This window comes from Moschus berezovskii, chromosome 15 (genome assembly GCF_049115385.1).
Source record: "Moschus berezovskii isolate FMDL1 chromosome 15, NW_MosBer_1.0, whole genome shotgun sequence".
NCBI classification, from domain to species: Eukaryota; Metazoa; Chordata; class Mammalia; order Artiodactyla; family Moschidae; genus Moschus; species Moschus berezovskii.
In genome coordinates, this window is record NC_142474.1 from 54,815,821 (window position 1) to 54,823,808 (window position 7,988).

The 7,988-nt window shown below is 40.5% G+C and overlaps 1 non-coding gene across 1 annotated transcript; it reads left to right on the top strand.

Moving 5' to 3' along the window:
- The first annotated feature begins 7,253 nt into the window (after positions 1-7,253).
- On the top strand, positions 7,254-7,360 carry LOC129535507 (U6 spliceosomal RNA). Its single transcript, XR_008681664.2, has one exon. It is a non-coding gene; the product is annotated as a U6 spliceosomal RNA (small nuclear RNA).
- Positions 7,361-7,988: the final 628 nt, after the last annotated feature.

Sequence of the window (7,988 nt, forward strand, 5' to 3'; positions counted from 1 at the left end):
CCAGCTGGATGAGGAACATTTGAGGAGGTTCTTAGACCTCTCTGAGTCACAATTTGATACTGTCAGTGATGAGGAAAGTGACAGTTGCTAAGTCAGCCCCTAAGAGGGGCCCCTAACCCAGACTTGGAAGACCCGAGAGGGCTGCCCTAAAGAAAGAATGGTAAGCAAAGACTTTCGGGATGAATTAGGGTTGGCCAGGTAAAGGACAGCAGAGTCTAGGGAGCAGGGAGCCATGCTCCAGGCTGAGGAGCAGCACACAGCAGAAGTGAAGGCCAGAGACTTCCCTGGGGTCCCGTGGCTAAGACTCTGCATTTCCACTGCAGGGGACGTGAGTTCAATCCCAGACTGGGGAACTAAAATCCTACATGCTGTGAGGCACGCCCAGAAATAAAAAGTGGACACCAGAAAGAGTTTGACTGGCTGCAAAAACTGGAAGATGTTCCATGGGGAGGCCTGCGGGGAGTGGATCAATGAAGCTGGAAAGGCAATTAGGGGCTGAGCATGAATGTTCTCAAGCTGGAGCTTGCACTTTGTCCAGGAAGCAACGGGCCACTTTAAACATTAAAATGTCTTTGACATGGGACTTCCCTGGTGGTCCAGTGGCTAAGAGTCCACACTCCCAATGCAGAGACCTGGGTGCAACCCTTGGTTAGGGAACTAGATTCCACATGCCACAACTAAGAGTTTGCATGCCAGTTATAAACCCTGCATGCAGCAATGAAGAGCCAAATCCTGTGTGCTGCAGCTAAGATTCAGCACAACTCAACAAACAAATTAAAAAATAATTTTTAAATAAGCACATAAAATTAAATGTCTCAGCAGAGGAGTGGCATGATCAGAAGGGTGTTTTTTTTAACGATCACCATGTTCTCTCTTTCTGTTGCAAATTCTTTCAAGCTATAGAGTAGAATTCTCTGCAAAGGGACTTAAAAGACATAGTGCTTAAGGTGCTGCTGTCCATGGGGTTGCAAAGAGTCGGATGCAACTGAGCGACTGAACGACAATAGCAAAGATGTCACCAGATTTCTGAAGGAAGATTCAATGTGTAATTTCCCCCCTCTCAGGTCTATGTAGAAAGAGGCCAGAAAGTTGCATTCATTGCTGTGGAAGCAACCCTCTCCAGGAGTCAGCAAAAGCTCCCAGAAGCCACAGCATCTTCCCTGTGCCTTTCACCATGCTGTTTGGGAGGTGAAAACATTCAGCCTTTTCATGTTTGGATTCAGTAAAGAAAGCTGCAGGGGCCACGGACATCCTGAAGACACTGGCTTCAACAGGGTAAAATAATGACTTATTGTCAGCCATGTTTAATCAGCCTCTTGAATAGGGTTGCAGGAAAAGCGGGGAGAGCTTTGGGTTCCCTGAGGAGGGTGATGTGTTAATAACAGCCACAGGCCAACAACAGAGGAACACATAGAGAAGACGTGGCTCATATATACAGCGGAATACTACTCAGCCATTAAAAGTGCTTGCTTGTAACACAAGAGTTTAGGAGAGACGCCCGGCTCCCGGCGGCGCAGACGCGAGAGACGCCCGGCTCCCGGCGGCGCAGACGCGAGAGACGCCCAGCTCCCGGCGCAACCGACCACGCGCAGAATCGTGGCTGAGAGGAGCTGCCCCGCGCCCAGGGTTAGGGCGGTGGCCGAGAGGAGCTGTACCACGTCCAGGAGGCGGTGGCTGCTTGGGCACCGGAGGGCCGAGAGGAGCTGATCCACATTCAAAGCAGGAGCGGTGGCCTTGAGGAGATACCCCTCGTCCAAGGTAAGTACAGCGGCTGCGCCTTGCTGGAGCAGCTGGGAAGAGATACTCAACGACCAAGTGGAATATAAGAATCCAGTGTTCTGGGTAGGAAGGAACAAGACGGCGAGACCACTTTCTTCCCCACAAATTCATCAAAAGAACATTTGAACGTGGAGTAAAGTCCACAAAACAACTTCTGAATACTGGCAGAGGACAACAGGCTCCCAGAAAAGCAGCCCATTGTCTTCTAAAGGAGAGAGAAGAAATCCAGCTCCACCCACCAGAACACTGACACATGCTTCCCTAACCAGGGAACCCGGACAAGTCACCTGTCCAACCCCACACACAGCGAAGAAACTACATAATAAAGAGAACTCCACAAACTGCAAGAAGAGGGAAAGGACACCCCAAGCAAAGCAATATAAGCAAGATGAAGAGGCAGAGAAATACCCAGCAAGTAAAGGAACAAGATAATTGCCCACCAACACAAACAAAAGAAGAAGATATAGGGAATCTACCTGATAAAGAATTTCGAATTTTGATGGTGAAAATGATTCAAAATCTTGAAAGTAAAATGGAGTTACAGATAAATAAGCTGGAGAAAAGGATTGAGAAGATGGAAGAAAGATTTAATAAGGACTTAGAAGAAATAAAAAAGAGTCAATATACAATGAATAATGCAATAGATGGGATCAGAAACACTCTGGAGGGAACAAACAGTAGAATAACAGAGGCAGAAGACAGGATAAGCGAACTAGAAGATAGAATTGTAGAAATAAATGAAACAGAGAGGAAAAAAGAAAAACGAATTAAAAGAAATGAGGACAATATTAGAGACCTCTGGGACAATGTTAAACGCTCCAACATTCGAATCATAGGAGTCCCAGAAGAAGAAGACAAAAAGAAAGACCATGAGAGAATACTTGAGGAGATAATAGTTGAAAACTTCCCTAAAATAGGGAAAGAAATAATCACCCAAGTCCAAGAAACCCAGAGAGTCCCCAACAGGATAAACCCAAGGCGAAATACTCCAAGACACATATTAATCAAATTAACAAAGATCAAACACAAAGAACAAATATTAAAAGCAGCAAGTTGGAAAAGCAGCAAATAACACACAAGGGGATTCCCATAAGGATAACAGCTGATCTTTCAACAGAAACTCTTCAGGCCAGAAGGGAGTGGCAAGACATACTTAAAGTGATGAAAGAAAATACCCTACAGCCCAGATTACTATACCCAGCAAGGATCTCATTCAAATATGAAGGAGAAATCAAAAGCTTTACAGACAAGCAAAAGCTGAGGGAATTCAGCATCACCAAACCAGCTCTCCAACAAATGCTAAAGGATCTTCTCTAGACAGGAAACACAGAAAGACTGTATAAATTTGAACCCAAAGCAATAAAGAAAATGGCTACGGGATTGTACTTTTCAATAATTACCTTAAACGTAAATGGGTTGAATGCCCCAACCAAAAGACAAAGGCTGGCTGAATGGATACAAAAACAAAACCCCCATATATGTTGTCTACAAGAGACCCACCTCAAAACGAGGGACGCATACAGACTGAAAGTGAAGGGCTGGAAAAAGATAGTCCATGCAAATAGAGACCAAAAGAAAGCAGGAGTAGCAATACTCATATCAGATAAAATAGACTTTAAAACAAAGGCTGTGAAACGAGACAAAGAAGGAAACTACATAATGATCAAAGGATCAATCCAAGAAGAAGATATAACAATTATAAATATTTATGCACCTAACATAGGAGCACCGCAATATGTAAGACAATTACTAACAAGAATGAAAGGGGAAATTAACAATAACACAATAATAGTGGGAGATTTTAACACCCCACTTACATCTATGGATAGATCAACTAAACAGAAAATTAACAAGGAAACACAATCTTTAAATGATATAATAGAACAGTTAGACCTAATAGATATCTATAGGACATTTCACCCCAAAACAATGAATTTCACCTTTTTCTCAAGCGCACACGGAACCTTTTCCAGGATAGATCACATCCTGGGACATAAATCTAGCCTAGGTAAATTCAAAAAAATTGAAATCATTCCAAGAATCTTTTCTGACCACAATGCAGTAAGATTAGATCTCAATTACAGGAGAATAACTATTTAAAGTGCCAACATATGGAGACTGAACAACACGCTGCTGAATAATGAACAAATCATAGAAGAAATCAAAAGAGACATCAAAATATGCATAGAAATGAATGAAAATGAAAACACAACAACCCAAAACCTCTGGGACACTGTAAAAGCAGTGCTAAGGGGGAAGTTCATAGCAATACAGGCACACCTCAAGAAACAAGAAAAAAGTCAACTAAATAACCTAACTCTACATCTAAAGCAACTAGAAAAGGAAGAAATGAAGAACCCCAGGGTCAGTAGAAGGAAAGAAATCGTAAAAATTAGGGCAGAGATAAATGCAAAAGAAACAAAAGAGACCATAGCAAAAATCAACAAAGCCAAAAGCTGGTTCTTTGAGAAGGTAAATAAAATTGACAAACCACTAGCCAGACTCATCAAGAAACAAAGGGAGAAGAACCAAATCAATAAAATTAGAAATGAAAATGGAGAGATCACAACTGACAACACAGAAATACAAAGGATTATTAGAGAATACTATCAGCAATTATATGGCAATAAAATGAATAACCTGGAAGAAATGGACAAATTCCTAGAAAAGTACAACTTTCCAAAACTGAACCAGGAAGAAATAGAAAATCTGAACAAACCCATCACAAGCACGGAAATTGAAACTGTAATCAAAAATCTCCCAGCAAACAAAAGCCCAGGCCCAGACGGCTTCACAGCTGAATTCTACCAAAAATTTAGAGAAGAGCTAACACCTATTCTACTCAAACTCTTCCAGAAAATAGCTGAGGAAGGGAAACTTCCAAACTCATTCTATGAGGCCACCATCACCCTAATCCCAAAACCTGGTAAAGACCCCACAAAAAAAGAAAACTATAGGCCAATATCACTGATGAACATAGATGCAAAAATCCTTAACAAAATTCTAGCAATCAGAATCCAACAACACATTAAGAAGATCATACATCATGACCAAGTGGGCTTTATCCCAGGAATGCAAGGATTCTTCAATATCCGCAAATCAATCAACGTAATACACCACATTAACAAACTGAAAAATAAAAATCATATGATTATCTCAATAGATGCAGAGAAAGCCTTCGACAAAATTCAACATCCATTTTTGATAAAAACCCTCCAGAAAGTGGGAATTGAAGGGACATGCCTCAACATAATAAAAGCTATATATGACAAACCCACAGCAAACATTATCCTCAATGGTGAAAAACTGAAAGCATTTCCCCTAAAGTCAGGAACAAGACAAGGGTGCCCACTCTCACCACTACTATTCAACATAGTTCTGGAAGTTTTGGCCACAGCAATCAGAGCAGAAAAAGACATAAAAGGAATACAAATTGGAAAAGAAGAAGTAAAGCTTTCACTGTTCGCTGATGACATGATCCTCTACACAGAAAAACCTAAAGACTCTACCAGAAAACTACTAGAGCTAATCAATGATTACAGTAAAGTTGCAGGATATAAAATCAACACACAGAAATCCCTTGCATTCCTATACACTAATAATGAGAAAATAGAAAGAGAAATTAAGGAAACTATTCCATTCACTGTTGCAACGAAAACAATTAAATACTTAGGAATATATCTACCTAAGGAAACAAAAGACTTGTACATTGAAAACTATAAAACACTAGTGAAAGTAATCAAAGAGGACACGAATAGATGGAGAAATATACCTTGTTCGTGGATTGGAAGAATAAATATTGTAAAAATGAGTATACTACCCAAAGTAATTTATACATTCAATGCAATCCCTATCAAGCTACCAACAATATTTTTCACAGAACTAGAACAAATAATCTCACAATTTGTATGGAAATACAAAAAACCTCGAATAGCCAAAGCAAATTTGAGGAAGAAGAATGGAACTGGGGGAATTAACCTGCCGGACTTCAGGCTCTATTACAAAGCCACAGTCATCAAGACAGTATGGTACTGGCATAAAGACAGAAATATAGATCAATGGAACAAAATAGAAAGCCCAGAGATAAACCCACGCTCCTATGGACACCTTATCTTCGACAAAGGAGGCAAGAATATAAAATGGAGAAAAGACAGTCTCTTTAACAAGTGGTGCTGGGAAAACTGGTCAGCCACTTGTAAAAGAATGAAACTAGAACACTTCCTAACACCATACACCAAAATAAACTCAAAATGGATTACAGATCTAAATGTAAGACCAGAAACTATAAAACTCCTAGAGCAGAACGTAGGCAAAACACTCTCCGACATAAATTACAGCAGGATCCTCCAAGACCCACCTCCCAGTATATTGGAAATAAAAGCAAAAATAAACAAATGGGACCTAATTAAAATCAAAAGCTTCTGCACAGCAAAGGAAACTCTAAGCAAGGTGAAAAGACAGCCTTCAGAATGGGAGAAAATAATAGCAAATGAAGCAACTGATAAAGGATTAATCTCCAAATTATACAAGCAGCTCCTGCAGCTTAATTCCAGAAAACTAACTGACCCAATCAAAAAATGGGCCAAAGAACTAAACAGACATTTCTCCAAAGAAGACATAAAGATGGCTAACAAACACATGAAAAAATGCTCAACATCCCTCATCATCAGAGAAATGCAAATCAAAACCACAATGAGATACCATTTTACACCAGTCAGAATGGCTGCTATCCAAAAGTCTACATGCAATAAATGCTGGAGAGGGTGTGGAGAGAAGGGAACCCTCTTACACTGTTGGTGGGAATGCAAACTAGTACAGCCACTATGGAGAACAGTGTGCAGATTCCTCAGAAAACTGGAAATAGAACTGCCATATGATCCAGCGATCGCACTCCTGGGCATACACACCGAGGAAACCAGAATTGAAAGAGACACATGTACTCCAATGTTCATTGCAGCACTGTTTATAATAGCCAGGACATGGAAGCAACCTAGATGTCCATCTGCAGATGAATGGATAAGAAAGCTTTGGTACATATACACAATGGAGTATTTCTCAGCCATCAAAAATAATGCATTTGAATCAGTTTTAATGAGGTGGATGAAATTGGAGCCAATTATACAGAGTGAAGTAAGCCAGAAAGAAGAACATCAATACTGTATATTAACGCATATATATGGAATTTAGAAAAATGGTAACCTGAATCCTGTATAAGAGACTGCAAAAGAGACATAGGCATTTAGAACAGTTTTTGGGACTCTGTGGGAGAGGGTGAAGGTGGAATGATTGGGGAGAATGGAATTGTAGCATGTATATTATCATAAGTGGACCAGTCCAGGTTCGACGCATAAATTTTCCTCTGTTCATTTCTTTGCATTTGTGCTTTTTTAATAAAAATACTTTTAACTGGAAAAAAAAAATAAAAAAAAAAAGAGTTTAATACTACAGAAAAAAATAAATAAATAAAAATAAAAGTGCTCGCTTTAGCAGCACATATACTAAAATTGGAATGTTATAGAGAGGACTAGCATGGCTCCTGAGCAAGGATGACATGCAAATTCATGAAGCATTCCATATTTGGGGGTTTCCCTGGTGGCTCAGATGGTGAAGAATCCATCTGCAATCCAGGAGATCTAGGTTCAACCCCTTGGTCAAGAAGATCCCCTAGTGAAGGGAAGGACTACCCACTCCAGTTTTCTTGCCTGGAAAATTCCATGGATAGAGGAGCCTGGTGGGCTATATCCCATGGGGCACATAAAAAGGAAGGAAACTGGGTCATCTGTAGAGACTTGGATGGAACGAGAGACTGTCATCCAGAGTGAAATAAGAAAGAGAAAAACAAATATCGTATATTATCGCTCATATGTGGAATATAGAAAAATGGTACAGGAGAACTTATTCCCAGAGCAGGAATAGAGATACAGATGTAGAGAACAGACATGTGTATATGGAGTGGGAGGGGGGCTGGCGGAAAGAGAGGGTGGGATGAATTGTGAGATTAGGTTTGACATATATAGACTACCATGTATAAAACAGGTAACTAGTGGGAAGCAGCTGTATAGCACAGGGAGCTCAGCTAAATGCTCTGATGACCAGAGAGGTGGAATGGGGGAGGGAGGTTTAAGAAGGAGTAGATGTATATGTACATAGAGCCAACCCACTTCACTGTACAGCAGAAACTAACACAACATTGTAAAGCAGTTATACTC